Raw genomic sequence first — 18,276 nt, 5'->3', positions numbered from 1 at the left:
GATTGCCCCCCTCTTTCCCCCTCTATAGATGGTCCCCCTCTTTCCCCCCTTATAGATGGTCCCCCTCTTTCCCCCCTTATAGATGGTCCCCCTCTTTCCCCCTTTATAGATGGTCTCCCTCTTTCCCCTCTATACATTGTCCCCTTCTTTCCCCCCTTATAGATGGTCCCCCTCTTTCCCCCCTTATAGATGGTCCCCCTCTTTCCCCCTCTATAGATGGTCCCCCTCTTTCCCCCTTTATAGATGGTCCCCCTCTTTCACCCCTTATAGATGGTCCCCCTCTTTCCCCCTTTCTAGATGGTCCCCCTCTTTCCCCCCTTATAGATGGTCCCCCTCTTTCACCCCTTATAGATGGTCTCCCTCTTTCCCCCTCTATAGATGGTCCCCCTCTTTCCCCCTTTATAGATGGTCCCCCTCTTTCACCCCTTATAGATGGTCCCCCTCTTTCCCCCCTTATAGATGGTCCCCCTCTTTCCCCCTTTCTAGATGGTCCACCTCTTTCCCCCCTTATAGATGGTCCCCCTCTTTCACCCCTTATAGATGGTCTCCCTCTTTCCCCCTCTATAGATGGTCCCCCTCTTTCCCCCTTTATAGATGGTCCCCCTCTTTCCCCCCTTATAGATGGTCCCCCTCTTTCCCCCCCTTATAGATGGTCCCCCTTTTTCCCCTTTATACATGGTCCCCCTCTTTCCCCCCTTATAGATGGTCCCCCTCTTTCCCCCCTTATAGATGGCCCCCCTCTTTCCCCCTTTATAGATGGCCCCCTCTTTCCCCCTTTATAGATGGTCCCCCTCTTCTCCCCTTCATAGATGGTCCCCCTCTCCTCCCCCTTTATAGATGGTCCCCCCCTCTTCTCCCCTTTATAGATGGTCCCCCCCTCTTCTCCCCTTTATAGATGGTCCCCCTCTCCCCCCTCCCTTTATAGATGATCCCCCTCTTTCCCCTTTTTATAGATGGTCCCCCCAGTCAGTAAATAACACAAAAATAACAAAATACAACTCACCTACCCTACGTTCCCCCGTCGATCCTCTCTCCTTCTGCAGTCTCCGGCTGATGCGCGGCTGCCAGGGGTGTCCGGTCCTCTCCCCAGCAGCGCGTGCATCACACAGCTCCTAGTGCAGCCTGGGCCCTGACTTCTGGTACGTGCGCTCCCAGTACCGGAAGTCAGGCCCCCAGGCGGCACTAGGAGCTGTGTGATGCGCGCGCTGTCGGGGAGAGGACGTGACACCCCCGGCAGCCGCGCATCAGCCAGAGACTCTTGTGAGTGCAGTGGCGAGGGGAAGGGGGCCTCCCGGGCGGCATTATAATGTGGGCGGCGTGGCATGGGCCCCCCCCCGGAGCCTCGGGCCCCGGGCGGCCGCCCAAACCGCCTACATTATAATCCGCCATTGCCGACACGGCACCCTGCCCCTTCCCCATGATGCCTGTATTTAATTAAAACTACTTCTCCCACCACTACTGCTACTACTACTACTCCCAGCCCCACTGCTACTACTTCTCCCAGCCCTACTGTTACTACTACTTCCAGCCCTACTGTTACTACCACTCCATGCCCTACTGTTAATACTACTTCCAGCCCCACTGTACTACTATGCCAAGCCCTACTGCTACTACTTCTTCCAGCCCTACTGCTACTACTACTCCCACCACTACTGCCACTATTCCTCCCAACCACTTATGCTACTCCTCCTCCCAACCCTTCTGCTACTACTTCCGCTACTACTGCTACATCTCCCATCCCTACTGCAATTACTACTACCACTACTGCTACTACTACTCCCAGCCCTACTGCTACTACTACTTGCACCACTATTACTTCTACCCTATACTGTGTTATCAGGTGTATACTGGAGGCTCTTACTGTTGTATACTGTATTATCCAGTGTATACTGTGTATAGTGGAGACTACACTGCAAGTAAGGAATTCTCTTCACATGTCATTCCTTCCTACTGAGAACATGGACCGTCCTGCACATCGGTGAGTATTGTAACGGAGGGCTGGATCAAGTGGGCTAGTATGTGTGTGTGTGGGGGGGGGGTGCAGATGAGTTCCAATCTTGCTAATTGGTGCACGTTTGTGGCCACATACGTCTGAAAATTGTTAAATGTGAAAAGAACCCTAAGAGAGGTCGATCTTGTCAGAGGGGCTCACACATACATTAATTATGCACCAAGAACCTCAAATGTATCTGTTCCCATTGAGATACCAGCACATAATTTTTACTGGCTTTATGTTTAAATCGCTGTATAGAATTATTTTATTTTTGAGGAAAGAGGATGTAAAAGTAATATTAAAAAGCAATGCATAGAATGTTCCCTTGGCAATTTAAAAATGTGTCTTCATTTACCTAGTACCTTAATCTCTCCTTTTCAACAACTTTATTTTCCATAATCTATCTGCACCACTGTGCCACCGTCTTGTAACTGTTTCCCAGTTGATCGTTTTTTTCCATTTCATTGTGTAAGGAAAAGTAGAATTTTAAGAATTCAATTATTTTTTCAATGAAACACATTGAAATTTCTCGGTATATAGTCTATAATCTACACATTTGATACACATAAATGTATACTTTGGGGAAATTAACCACGATCGGATGATACATTTACAATTTTATTCTTAATAGATTTATAAATAGATTTCCTTTGTGGTTGGTTATGCAATGTAATTGCTATTGGGTGAGCTTGATTTGCTACTTTGGTATAAGGTATAAAAATTGAAAAGAGAAGTAAATTGCAGCCAAGGGACACAATGCACATGACAATTTTGTGGTATGCTTACTTCAACATTCCCCTCACAAGACTTGATTTCACCATATTTTGCGGAATATCTGATAATTTCATATATATTTTATTAAAACAATATTTTGAATTTTCAGTGAGGGAAACATAGAAACATAGAAGATTGCTGAAAGTTCATTTGGTTCATTTGGTTTGCCCTTGTATGATTTCCCTTTTATTACCATCATACAATAGATATATGTTTTATCCCAGGCAGTTTACATTCAGTTACTGTAGCTTTACCTACAACATCTGAAGGAAGCTTATTCCAAGCATCTACTTTCTTATATTGCTTTTGACCTTTCCCCCAACTAACCTCAGCCGCCACTACACTTTACATTGTGTGAACAGCTATTATTTCTGGATGTTCACTAAACAGCATCCTGATATAATAGGCAGGTACATTATTTTAACACCCGTTCTAAAGAAGTGTGCGTTAAAATAACAATGTGTGAACACAGCAGGCGGCATTGCATTGACTTCTATGCAATGCCGCCCCTGCAGTAAAGAACAGACGCTGATTCCATTGCAATCAGTGTCCGTTCTTTACGGAAAAAGAACATTGTGTGAACATAGCCTAAAGCTAAAGTAGTTGCACAAATGTTTGGCATTTCTATGCATTTTTTTTTATTGTTAGGCTATGTTTATACATACTGTAGTATTTCTGTCAGTTTTTAGTCAGTCTTTTTTCCTTTATAATTATGCTGTTATGCAGTTGCACTCCTGATTTTGGTTTGAAAAAAGACTGATGAAAATACTGTATGTTACTATAGCCTCAGGCAACGACATAACCTCTTTTTTAGGCCGTTCGACTGGCCTTTTTTGGCGGCCGTCAATTTGCACCCAAATAAAGGTTATTTCAAAAACAATAGCCACTGTTCCACAAATAAAACAACGTTAAAACGTTAAAACAACGGCCAGTATTTGGGTGCAAAATATCGTCTGTCCCAAAAAAATCTGTTAAAAAGCCAAAAAAAGACATTGTGTGGTCGTAGACTTAAGCTTTGTTTACACAACATAAACACACAGCATAAACAGCCCTGTATTTCCAGTCATGGTAATTGGTGGAAGAAGAGATCCTTATACTGCTGGCCAATGTCTAACCACAGTGGAAGAGATCTATGACTTGAAGTTCTCACATAATGGAACGTATAACCGATGAACACTGACAGGTTACTATGTTTGCCAGTGCATAATTATTTTTAATACAACTTTTTGTTCTATTAAAACTACTGCAATGAAATGAGATGTGCATGTATTACTTTCTTTTATGTCTGTTTTACTGCATTAGCCTTTGGCATTCTTGGAAAAGGCTCAGAACTGACCTTTATGACATCTATTCACTTGTAAGACTCATTTGCAGTTAATCACTTCTTTTATAGGCTTAAATCTATTAAAAAATTCCAAGCTTAACTTAAGGTTATGACCTATTTTCTCCAATGAATCATCTTCTGATTTATTTTAGTCAAACTATAAAAAAGTACATACTAGATAAGTGATGGATAATGGCATATATATGTGTTTTGTACACGTTTTCGTAGATACAAATGTTAATACGGTTTTAACTGATATGGATTGACACATATTATTACTATTAATTATTGTGATGTAAAATTAGAAAAGAGTAGGTTAGGAGAAAAATTTTAACTGGTGTTTTTTCTTATTTTACCTTTTAGGATTCTCATTTAAGACTCTCTTATACTTTGTTTCTAATCTGGTTCCACAACTGTAATCCCCCTGCATCCAAAGATGATACCATCACCAGTCCCACACTTTTAGGGTATGTTCACACATCATTTTCTTTTTTTCTGCCATATTTTTTAATGGCCATCCATTTCAGAAGAAAACCAAAAATAAGTAGAATGAAAAAGTTGTCTTCACAATATTTTATTCCATCATATGGCTATGTTTACACAACGTCAAAAATAGAGAAAAGGCGGCTGATTTTGATATTTAAAATAACGTCCGTTTTTGCCGCGATTTATATGACTGCAATGGCAATGCATTGAAAAGACGGATGTACAATGCACACAATGTATTGAATAAAGGACGTTTTTACCGTGGACGTCAAAATAATGAACTTGATTATTATTTTTGGACATCTTTTGCAAACAGCGGACGTTTTTTATTAGTTGTTCATACACATTTTTTCTTTTGTCACCGTTCTTTTTCCGTTTTTACTATTAAATTCAATGGACTTTTCAATTAAGCCACACCCAAAGTCCAATTAGTAATTCCAAACTAGAATAATGTGCAAGCACCAAGGGGGAAGGGGGGGGGGGGGGCAGACACCCAAATGATGTCCGTTATTTTAGACACAAAATAACAGACATAATTTTAAACATAGCTGAAAAAACGTGTGAACATCAAAAGAATACAAAGAATACTATCAAAGAATACTATCAAAGAATACAAACAGACATAGTGCAGACATACAATAAGCAGAAGCTAGACAAACCACTCTGTTTGACTAGCGTTTTTTTATTCTATGACTGAACTATGTCCGTTTGTATCAATTAATATGAAGAAATAAAAGATTGTGAACATAGCTCCGGTGAGTGCAACTTTTTCCTTCTATTTATTTTTGATTTCCATTGGACTCAGTATCTTGTTTGAAGTTAGCACCGCCATTGGTCTTCCTTCGGCAGCAACCCGCTATTTAAACCACATTGGTGTATGCTCCTACAGTGCCGCTCTGCTACATACACATTTTTAGGAAAAAAAATAGCCGTAATTTCATAATTATGGTTGTAAGTAATGATCATACTCTTTCTTTACATCCGTCATTATCAAAAAAACAGCTGTATTTTCACCTCAAAATGATGGCTATCCAAAAATAAGGCTGACATTTTTTTTTGTCAACATACTCTAAAGGACATTTTATTTGATTGTGATGGGCAGTATCCTGTATATTCATTAAAGGTTTCATAGCAAATATGTTTCAGTAGTTTGGTAATAGTTGAAGTTAAATTGATGCTCTATCAAGTAGACTTTCAAGTTCAAGTTCTTTCAAGATTCTTGGTGTAATTATCAATTCTCTAAAGCTATACATCTAAGTTGAACATTTGGTGGTTACAAACCCAATAGGCAAAAAAAACAAATCCTTCTTTTCTCAAGTATATTCCTCTTGACAATTTGTACAATATTAATTAGTTATAGATTCTATACTGCCTAATGTCAGCAGGGTTTCTATTGGGTCGATTACACTGACAGATCACTCCCCAATTTTCATTGAAGTGGTAATTTACTCTGTACTTCATATATGTCCAACCTGAAGATTGAAGTAAACTTTAATTAATAATGATAAAAACCTGTTTTTGCTATCTGACAAACTCAAAGTTTTCAGCCAACAAAGTATCCCCTCATGTAACTTCTTCCCCGTTGTATGGGAGATGCATAAAATTGTGTTGATGAGCTAATTGCCTTAGGCACTCCTATCAAAAAGCAAGATCTAAGGAAATAACCTCTGTATTAAACCAAATAGCTATACAGTATATGAAAAAATCCCCACACGTTCCAATACAAGTGCAGTACAGGATGATTTAGCTCTGTGTTTGTGAACTTAAGGACCTTGTGAATATAAATTCAGTAAAATGTAGCATAGAAGTAAGCAGAAGTTTAACAAAGGGAACAAATGAATGCCTGGTACTTTATAGAATCCCTATCTACGCATAAGGATAATATTAAGCAGCCACCCATTGCATGATCATCATATGTTAATGAAGTTTGCACTTTTTCTAACCTCTCACATATTGCACTGTTTCTTGTCTCTATCCTGTTGGGAATGTTTTTTTAACCTACCATTATATCAGTGTCTCCTTTTTTCCAAACAGATGGATTTTGTGAAAGGAAGGGTTAGAAAAGACAATGCATCTCAATTGATTCATGCAATTCATTAGGCTTTTAAGAAAAAATTTCCTTGACGCTTTTAAGTAACTACTCAGGAAGAGCGTTTGACAGAATAATTGGCATTTCACTGGAAGAAAAAAAAAACATTATTAATATTCATCTCTCTTTCTCAACTTACCAATGCTTTTCTATCACTATATTCTCAACCTTCAGCCAGCATTAGAGTAAATGGAAGTACAGGATGATTTATCTTCCCCACTGACAGTAGATGGAGTCCTTCTTCCTAGACATTCAACTCAGCGTTTAACATGTCAGAGAGACAAGTCAAAAGTTTAGATCAGTCAGGGTCTGAGTGTTCAGACTGTGGTTGATCAGTAGAACGAGTCAAGAGAAGTCATGCTAAACACATTCACTCCCGGCTCTGTGTCATTTAACAAATAATAATGGAAGTCTCTGGGACAGGTCTCCTCACATAATCACGTGGCAGCAAAGTTCTATCTCCACTTATTAGTCTGATTGTTCAGGGTCTGAACACTCAGATCCTGATCAGTTTAAACTTTTGTTATGTCTCTATAACATCAATAAGTACAAAACTGTCCAGCACTTCCAATACACCTATTCACAATATGCAGGTGTACACTGCCATGGCTGAAATACAGACCCAAAAACAGAAAAGTACAGCAACACACTCCAAATGCCAATACGTGGTTAATAGAGAAATTTAAAATTGCAAACTGCTATAGAAAAAAAAGTGCTTAGCATAACATTTAATCAAATAATGTGTATGATCCCTCCATGATAAGGTGACCTCAGAGGGATGGACTCTACACTCTACACTGGCCTTTCTTTGGCTAGCATTAAGCCTACACACTGGGCATGCACGATCCGGTTTAAACCACGCATGGGGTGGGATGGGTGGAGTGCACAAGACAAATGGTAGCAGCCACTCCCCCCAAATGTAACACAGTCAAACAAGAAAATGGCCAGCACTTCCAATACACCTATGCAATCTATGCACATGCTGACAAACAAGAAAATGGCCAGCACTTCCAATACACCTATCAATCTATGCACACACTACTGAAATATAGACACAAATGCAAATGCCAAGACATGAATTTAATATAGACATTTAAAATTGCAAACTGCTATATAAAAATAGAAAAAGGGAGGTGCTTAGCATACCATTTGATCAAATAGTGTGTACTTTTCCAACATGGGACTTCAGATGGATGGACCCTGTACACTGGCCTCTCTTGAGCTAATATAACACACTGGGCAAGAAGGATCCAGCTAATCTACGCTTAAATCACCCTTGGGGTGGAATTGATGGAGTGCACTGGCCAAATGGAGACAGCCCCCCCCCCACACACACACACACTTTATTAACACAAACACAAAATAATGACAGCTTATCCCAAAAAGTTAGTAGAAACCACAGGTATGCTTTGAAGGGAAGCTATGAGGAGTTCCTTGCTGCCCATGGTTCATATAGTTGGCATTTCATTAAGGAGAAAGGGTAAGGAGATATTTTGCTTTGGACTCCCCAACCTAAAGGCCCTGTTGAACTTATTTGGTTTGCCTCCATTTGAGGTGCACTACGGCCTACCCTACCCTGCACTTTTTATAAGTTGTTATCCATGCATAAAACATAACTAACATCTTATGCTTACCTCTCTACGTTCCTCCAGTGTCCTCCTGCTGCATCTCCCAGTTCCCTACTGACCGCAGCCATTGTCACTTCTGTAGATGAACTTGTCTCAGTAGTGACATCCCACTCAGTCATTCACTCGCTGTGGCACTGTCCCATCTCATTCAGTGATTTGTTATGTTTTATATGGGAAGCAACATATAAAAAGTGTAGCATAATTCCTTTAAACCATATACAATAGTCTACATACTGACTAAGGCCATGTGCACACATTGTATAACACCAGCCGTTCTGTGACCCGGCCGGATCACAGAACGACCAGTGTTACTGAAGATCAATATTTCTTCTGAATTCAGATGCAGGCGCACCCATGTCACTGTTGCGGCCAGAGCTGCATGCTCCATTGTGTGAACTATCAGGTCAGTTTTGTGCATGGCCGCTAGTGATCCCGGCCAGAGTGTATACTATGTGGCAAGTCGGCAACAACTGTTGTGATTAATATGAAACTTACATAGTGTGAACAAAGCCTAAATCTGGTAAAAAGGCATTTTTTTTTTTTACGTGATATTAGACTATAAAATGGTAGGAAATAACGTATTTGTGAAAGACCATAAAATAGATTTCTTTTACAATACTTTAATAATGTTTAGATTAATGATACTATGCTGTTCTTTAGTTTTAATGATCCAATATACTATAATTAAAGGTTCTGCTCGGATGCTAAAAAAGATCAGAGACTTCCTCCATCAGAAAATATTAAACCATAGTAAAGTTTCATGCATGAAATACTTCAGTAATTTACTTTTAAACAATAAATTTGCTGTATATAATTCTGACAAAGTCAGGCTTTTTTTTTTTTTTTTTTTTTTAACTTTGCTTGACCTGAATCATGTGGGTTATTTACCATGCAGTAGGATTAAAGGAAGCATAGCCCTTTAACCTTCTCCATGAGATGATTCCCTGTGAGGCAAAACTGTTTAATATTTTCACAGAATTTCTTAAGATAATAATGATAAGCTCTTAGAATCCATCTTTAATAACTTCCCCTAATGAATATTTTAGTGAGTGCTCAGTAACCTTACAGAATAAGTTAACTTTAAAGAACTTAAATTGTTCATTATCAGGACAATCACAAAGAATACTACACATTTATTTGATTTAAGAGCCTCTCAAAGACTTGTTAGCATCCTAATGAGAATGTTATTAGTACCATAGTAATTAACCTAAAATGGTGTAAAATTTGTATTGAGTCAACATGTACAAGTTACACCTCTGCACATGATTAGGAAAGTTACAGTAAGGTTATCTAGAGGACTAAAGTGCAGAACAATAATGAGACATACTGGGAAACCTTCTGTTTTTATTTTCAAAGAGGTAAATGGTCAGTTTTTATTGACAAAAAAAAAGTTTATTTCAAACTCCTCTAATATGTATTGTCCCAAAAATAATATATATATATATATATTTTTTAAAAAAGCTAGGTCTACTGGACACTTTATTCTGGAGGTATCAGGGCTACTTTTCACTATACAGGATTAGGCCATGTTCTCACAACGTATGTTTTACATAAATCAATGGATGCACCCGCATCCAAATTCAACAGAAATGAAGATCATCCAGACGTTACTGCAGTGCTGGCCGGGATGATCTTCACTAACACTGGCCCTTCTGTGACTGGGTCACAGAATGGCCGGTGTTTCCCATAATGTGAATCTGGCCCAACTGTACATTGAGAAAAACATGGTCATGATTTTTTTCATAAAAACATGTAGGAAATTTTGTAATGAGGGGGAAAAAAATCGCTCTTCTCTTATCAAGCATTTTTCTCTCCTCCCTGGATAAACTTTTGTTTACTCAGTTCTGTCCTATTCACTGAGAGCTGATCTGCCCATACAAGTCAATAGAGAGTGGAGGGGTGAGGTAAGTTCAGATAGTAGAGGCAGACAGAAAGACACATTGACGCCATGTTCACATGGCGTAAGTGTCAATAAAGATCATCCCAGCCGGTAGTACAGGCCAGATGATCTTCAGAGCTGCTGAATTTGGATGCTAGGACATCAGTGTGCGCCCGCATCGGAATTCCCTGCTGTTTTCTGCAGGCGCTATTCAATGAAAAGCGACCGCAGAAAACTCTGACATGTCAGTTTTTTGTGGCGCCACTAGAGATCCCGACCGGAGCGTATACTATGTGTATACACTCCGGCTGGGATTCCATAGAAGGCAGCACTACATAAGTTACGTAGCAATCACGGCCATTGTTGCAAATATGATTACTATGTGATTACTAAGTATCTTGCGTAGTGTGAACATAGCCTGAGAATGTAAAGAGACAACCAAAGAGCTAACTGTAGGTATAATATTTGCCCTTTGATTCACAACTTAGACTGTTCACTACTACTCTGTAATGCCCTTCCATGCTACTGCTGCTACCTAGGGTGTTAATAGAGACATACTGTAGAAGAGCAGAATCTCCTTTTCTATTTGTGCAGTGTATAGGAGATATCATAGAGGATGGGCCTCAACCCACAAGCTCAAGAGCAACTAGAGCAAATAGAGCTGGAGCCTGTAGAGCAGAAATTTGATGAGAATGACATATAAAATATTTATAATGGTCAGAAATAATGACCATTTTAATGTCACTGATTGGCTGAGTGAGCTGTCCATCAGCCAGGACGGGCATTTTACTTCGAGTTGTGATGTCATCAAAATTCGAGGGGAAATGCTTTCTAGCAGTATGAGAAAGTCAAGTTCACCTCCAACCTCAGTACTTGGGGAATTTTTCAGTAATGGGTAGCAACAGGAAGGGTGTAGATGGGCTTATTATGTGTTGTAAATACAATAAATGAAATGTTAATGTAACTGAATAAAAGATCTACCCTTAGAGCCATATTAGATGGCCTGATATTTCAGAGCAAGCAAGCAACAACCTTGCACTTGGCACCATTCTTAAGCTTATATTCTGGACATTTTATAATTTACTATATAAAGCATTTCTTGGTGGTCTTTCCACTGAAAAATGCCTGTTATGATTGGTGAACAGTGCCGTTTAGGCAGGGCTTCACAGCCTACATTGGTTCCGTAGGGGCCCCCATGACATCATCATCACCTAGCCCCCCACTTCCAGTGATGTCTTCAGAATAGGCTGACCTGGAATCCTAGGCCCTGTTCCCTCTACGATGTTGTTGGAACTGGCCAGATCAGAAGAAGCTGATGGAGGATTTCCGTAAGTTCACTGCATGTGGGCTAAACACTACACATGTCATTCTTCTCCACATTAACACAATGGCCTTGCAGAATGTGCGGCAGAATGTGGAGAAGAATGAGATGTGTGGTGTTAAGCCAATAAACAGTGAACTTACAAAAACCCTCCTTTAGATCCTTCAGATCCGTCCAGTTCTGAGGATGTCACAGAGGGGTGTGGCCTATGCTTACAGGTCAAACCCCCAGGGGGCATGTCCTATGTGGTGAGGATGTTACGGGGCGGGACTATGGAGCATAACAACCTTTAAATCCCACCCAGATGGCACTGTCTAAAAGAGATAACATGCATTTTTTAGCAGAGAGACCACCAAGAAATCCTTTATACAGTAAGAAATGTCTATTATATAAGTTTAAGAATGGTGCTAAGAACTCCTTATATGGAAAGGGAGTGAAAATACCACTTTAACAATTCAGTAAAACCAAACTTTAACCCAAGCAATGTGTTTACTTTTCTGTGTTTTGAATCTAATATCACAAACACATCATGTGCCAGTAGTTTATAAATATATCATATAGAAACACAGAGGACATCTACCAAGTAAGCTCTGCATGACCCCTAATCTTGTTATTTAACCTCAGGTAAAAGACAGTTGTGCATAGTTTGATTTCCTAGCAACTAAGCAAAAACAAGTATGGAACTTCTGCCTCTGTAAATCAAATTCTATGACAGTAATATGACCCTAAATTAAAAGACCATTTAAACTTCACAGAGAAATACATCACAGTGAGACACACTTTAAGTTATTTAATTTGCCTTGTATTTTGCTAACCTGTGGTTTTACATTTTCTAAGAAGTCTGTGGAACGTATGAGGCTGCTCTGCTTTCTTTTCTTAAGTTAATAATTACATTTCGCAGGTAGATGTTTGGTTTGGAAGTAGCATTGATATTAAATTGACATCTATCTACACTGTCATAAAGGTAATTGAAAATAAACATGGTCTTCTGAACACATATCGTGTTTCACTGTTATTAGGAAGCTGTATTTGGACATATTCTGGTGGAATATTACTTATTTAGTACCCCATGCAGAAGAAACGCTAAGAATTCAGTAAACCAAGTAGATGTTTTGTAAATAACTAAGTTTATTGTACCCTGTGGGAACACAGATGGGACTAGAGCGGTTAGAGAGATTATATACTGTACTCTCTGTGATTGACAAATAAAGGATCCTTTTCCAGCTGTTCACAAGTGGATATAAATAATAACAGAATATGACAAAATCAAGTACCTGCTAAAACATGAAGAAGTTCAGGCAGGTTCAGGAGGAAAGCAAATTTTAGAGGAGGCAAAGTGCAAGAACAATAGATCACACTTCGAAGCTACAAAGTAGAATTCACAGCGGGGAGGAATAAAACATTACTTGATTGAATAGCTACCATGTTTCTAACTGCTAGTAGAAATTTCAAAAATGCTGTACATACAAACACAGAACACCAAAGAACACCATAGAAAAAGGTAATGGTAAAATAACAGCAAGCCCCTACATATTATACCTAAAAATAGATATTTGTTACTTTATGATGTCATAACATTCATTAGGATTTGTCCTTTGTTAGGTAGTGTGTACTGTTTATTTTGGGCAGAATCACTGTAGCTTTAATATTCCGACCTATATAACAAAATGTATACACTAGTTACATTCTGTATAATAGAGTGAGTTTAAGTTGAATATTGCATCCAATGTACCATGTTTCCCTAAAAATAAGACAGCATCTTATGTTATTTTTGCTTCCAAAGATGTCTTATTTTCAGGGAATTTCTTATTTTTCCATGAAGAAGAATCAACGCTTGTTGTTGAACAAGAATTGGGGATATTTATTATACACTGTATAGTGGTTGTGATCACAAACCTGCATAACCGAGACAAAACCAACCAACCTCCGCCCTATTTGAACACAAATGCTCTGCATTTGATAACTGGTGGCTAAAAAAGTTTGATGCAGCCCTAAGACTGCCTAAAAATCATGAATACAGCCAAAGGATATGTTCCCACAAGGTAAGTTGTGTATTTATCACGGGAAATTCATACAAATTCATTAGTAGGGAAGATTTGCAGTACCGGCCGGGATGATCATCAGTAACCCCGATAATTCTGTTATCCGGGTCACAGAATGGCCTGTGTTTTACTAAATGTGAACATGGCCAAAGGCTGTATCCACGTTTACTAGGACCCCATAGGGCTGCATCCACCTTCAGGCCCTATTACACAAAATAATATTGGCCACATTCTGCCAATATTGGCCATTACGGCCAATAATCGTCTCGTGTACAATCAGTCAACATAAGTGAGGTTGGCTGATTGTTGTTTGTGGTTGTCTTTCAACATGCTGAAAGACAAACGACCTATATAGCAGCGATCTGCTACTGTCACTTAATGGAATAGGGTTGGTGGCAGCAGACCGCTGCTATCTGCCATGGGCTGCCCGGACAATCAACGAGCACTCAGGCAGCCCCCCTTGTACTCACCCGCTCGTTGCCAACACGTGTAATAGTGCCAGCAGCGAGCTGGGAACGAGAAGCAAGCGATCGCTAACAGAGCCCTTTTGCTCCTCTTCATTTCCCTGTGTAATAGGGGCTTTCTTCAGCCACTGGTAATTAAATGCAGAGCATTCATATTCAGAAGAACCTGAGTGTGCTCAATATTTGCTCAAGATTAGTCAAACGTTTTGGTCTCAATTGTTATTATTAAAATAAATTTCACCCATGCCTAATAATTATACTGTATGATCATAACCAGATTGACTACACCATGCAAAAAGTCAAACACTGCTTTACAGCAACAGCATAGCTTGTGCTGTTTTACTGTATTCACAACTCCCCAATAAAGTCAACAGGAGTTCTGCACCAGACTGTTTGGCTGTATACATAACTGCCCTCCTTTAATGGTGGATATCAGAAAAACCTTTGCTCTCCATTCTTTGAATGCCATGATTATTGCTAAATGCAATATTCAACAGGAGAATGTGAGGTGAAACAGAGGCAATCCCTGGGGGCCATACAGTGTCTGGGTCAAGTGTACAAAGAACTTTAAAGTATCCCGTAGCTATCTATTCCTGCTCCTTCTTGTTAGGGAAATTTTCCAGCATCTAGTTCCAGTCAATTTAAAAATTTCCACCACTTGAAACTTTAAAAGTTGGATCTAGTCAGTACAAAATGATTATGTGATGCTTCAAGGTAATCAATGTGTCAGCTATCATCACTTTTCACAAACTGAGATGGACAAAAAACGTGAGTCCTTGGTTTACTATGCATATAGGCTAATATATTTATATATTTTAGTGGTTGGGAGATCAATGATGGACTGGAATGATGGCAAGAAGTAAACAAAGGTTTTTTTTTATATTTATTTATTTTTTTATAATTTTATTTAATTTTTAACATCAATATCAAACATGTCCCACACAATAAACTGCGTCAACAAGAAAAATCACAATTAACAACAATAATTTTTTACAATAATTTAGAATAAACCCCCTATCCCTATAAACAACTACCCCTAACCCTCCCCCCCCCCCCCCAAAAAAAAAAAAAAAAACTGTCTCATACCTCTACCCACCTCCCATTATAGCACGTTCACTACTACCGGAAGTTTTGCCATTTCTCATATTTACGAACACAAACCTCCCACATTCTTACGGTTGGAACTACAGATGACATCCAGTTTCTAACTATTACTAGTTTTGCATAAGAAGTAAACAAAGGTTAACTGCCCTGTACTGAAAGTGAAATCGGACATCACATACCAAACCTAGGGCATTGAACAATGTCTATGTTAACCATCAAAAAGGGGCTTGCATGACATTGGCCTATGAGACATCCAGCTACAGGTGTTCTTTTAACCCCATGCCACCACTTTCAAAGGCTATCATAGTTGTATGGAGGCTGGAATGGAAGGCTATTGTCTTCAGTGAAATGTCCTGCTTCTGTCTCGGATGAAATCATAGCCATATATTAGTCTGGAGACCACTTGGACAACGCTACAAAGAAACCTTCATTTGAAAACATTACACTAATGCTTCTCCTAGGTTTATAATATTGAGTGGCACAAAGTACGATAGTCAGACCTTTCTAGTCTTCCAGGTACACAAACAGCTTTAGTGTTACATTGAGTTGGCTGTGGACCCAGTGGCATTGACATTTTTTTTATTGCAACAATATTGGGTCATATGTTACTTATGCAGCTGTAAGCAGCATGTATGGCCTAAACATGTTACTATGGCTGGCAGCGTCCCTAGCACATCTGGGACACCAATGATGAAGAATTGCCAAAGGTGCTGGCAGCAGTGGCTCTTAATTAGTTGTTTGCCCAATTGCATTAAGCATGACAGAACATTTCCAAACTAACCATAAATAACCCCTTTAATAGCCCTCATGTAAGCAAGGCATATAAGAGGTTGTATTTCTGCTCAAGGCATTCATAAACCGTACTGAATAAATCAAGATTTTTCATTATTGTGCTTAATTTTTTTTAATTTGCATATCATTAACATATCTGTCTATCCTGTGATTTCCATATTTCCACAACTTTTCCTTGGTGTTGCAATTTCAATTAAACATTTTCCAATGGGATTTAAAAAAATAAAAAAATAAATGAATGAAGCAAAGTCTTCTCAATTGTTTTAAACATTAAAAAAAAGTTGTGAATTTCATAATGCAAAGACCAAAAACAAAAACACAAAATAAATAAATAAATGAGAAAAAGTGCTTGTTATTATGGCCAAAATTGGTGCAGTCCTCAAGGGACTGAGTAGGAAAATGTCTGGTAAGTGCCCAAGCATCTAGGGTTTTTTCCTGCTTTTATTTATTTACCTGGCGCTGTACTTGGCAGCACTGCAATACCAGGTCAATGCCTGGAGAGGACAGAGCAAGCTCTTTATCCAGCTCTTTTTCTATTAATATATGGTCTCCAGATAGGAAACGTATGATATAGTTAACTAATAAGAACAGATACTACACTTGATCACAGCTAAAAGGCCGAGAAACTTTTTTTTTCTCCTTTTATGGCATTTCTACTTCCTAAATAATAAACACCAGAAAAAAATGTACATGTGGGAATTCCTCCTCAATAGAGAAGAGGGAAATGCTAAAGGGGAAAAATGCCAGAAAAATTGCATTGCGGAGAAAAGCTAAAAAGAGTTTGTGTCTGTTGGAAGTATAAAAGCTTTGTTCATTCATGCAACCATTTTTTATTTTAAATTCCTTCTATGCATCTTGATACAAAATGTCCTATCATTTTGTGTGCAGATTTGTACGTCTGTAACAGACTACAAACTTGACTAGAGATGAGCGAACCTCGAGCATGCTCGAGTCAATCCGAACCCGAGCTTTCGGCATTTGATTGGCGGTGGCTGCTGAACTCGGATAAAGCCCTAAGGCTATGTGGGAAAACATGGATATAGTCATTGGCTGTATCCATGTTTTCCAGACAACCTTAGAGCTTTATCCAAGTTCAGCAGCCCCCGCTAATCAAATGCCGATCGTTCGGGTTCGGATCAACTCGAACCCGAACCCGGTTCGCTCATCTCTATTAAAGACCTTTTACACAGGCAGATTATCGACCAGGAAAGTTGCTAGAAATGCTCCTTAGGCTGATAATTGGCCTGGTAAATGAGGCAGCGATTAGCCGAGGAATGGGAAAGGTTATTTTGAGGAAGCTTTAAAATTTATCGTTACTTGTCACACATTTTCCTGTATGAACAGGTCATGTGTGGCTTATAGCAAAGGGAGACTGACGGATGTGCATACATCCATTCTGTCAGTTTCCAGATCACACATGCAGTGCATATACATCATCAGTGCTGCTGAGTGATCCATCACTTTAAGCTCCAAGAAGCAGGGTGGCAGCCTGCAATTACAGCAGAGGCCGGGAGCTGACAGTAAGTATGCTCCACATGTGGGATCTAGAAAATGGTATCACTGATATATGCATATCTGTGCTGTCTGTTTCCATGGTTGCACAAATGATTCAAAAATCAAGTTTTATTGAGGGAAGGGCTTTGTAGTATTTTTGAAAACATGTTTGTTTGTTTGTTTTTTAACACTTTTTACTTTTATAAACAGTCATTAAATTGCTTATACTGGTCAATGTTATGCTATTGGATGGCACTGATAAGTGAAATCTGTGCTCTGCTACTAAAATGTGCCTGAGGAGTACATTGCTGATCATACAGCATGGAGATAGGAAAGAGACTCCAGGCTGTCAGGGAATCTGACCGGGATCCCTGCAGTGTGACTGATTGGTCAGTGACAGGGACTGCTCCTGTTATGAACACCTTTATTGCCCTAATGGTCATAAATCATGGCATTTAAAGGCAGCAGTGTGGTCATTGCCGTCTATCATTGTACCAGCTGCTGGCACTTTAATGTGGGCAATTCAAAGTAAAAAAAGCATGTTTTTTTAACCTGCTTGAAAAGGGCTGCAATAGAGCCGAAACGTCACACACTGGTGTACATTAAAACCCACATTCTTTTGGAAGTGCTGTCTCCATGCTTTTTTTACTTTGGATTGTCTCCAGACCTGGGTCCGGTTTGGTGTGGCGGGCACCCACCCTCATTGCCTTTGTGCTGCTGCAATAGACTTTGTTTTAATGTGGGCAATGCTACTTACACTGAAGCAGTGATGTACACATAAAAGTCACCGTCATGCCAGGAACCTTTATATGCATTTCAACTGAACGGGGCATTCATAGCAGTATGGCTGACGTGAAGGGGTCAAAGAAAATAGAGATCAAGTGAT

General features: G+C 39.5%; 1 pseudogene; it reads right to left on the bottom strand.

Annotated features, from left to right (window-relative positions):
• Window positions 1–16,345: 16,345 nt before the first annotated feature.
• On the bottom strand, window positions 16,346–16,526 carry LOC138797984 (U2 spliceosomal RNA; annotated as a pseudogene).
• Window positions 16,527–18,276: the final 1,750 nt, after the last annotated feature.

Source organism: Dendropsophus ebraccatus, chromosome 7 (assembly GCF_027789765.1).
Source record: "Dendropsophus ebraccatus isolate aDenEbr1 chromosome 7, aDenEbr1.pat, whole genome shotgun sequence".
NCBI lineage: Eukaryota > Metazoa > Chordata > Amphibia > Anura > Hylidae > Dendropsophus > Dendropsophus ebraccatus.
The sequence above is the reverse complement of the archived record's forward strand: the minus strand, read 5'-3'. Positions and strand labels throughout refer to the sequence as shown.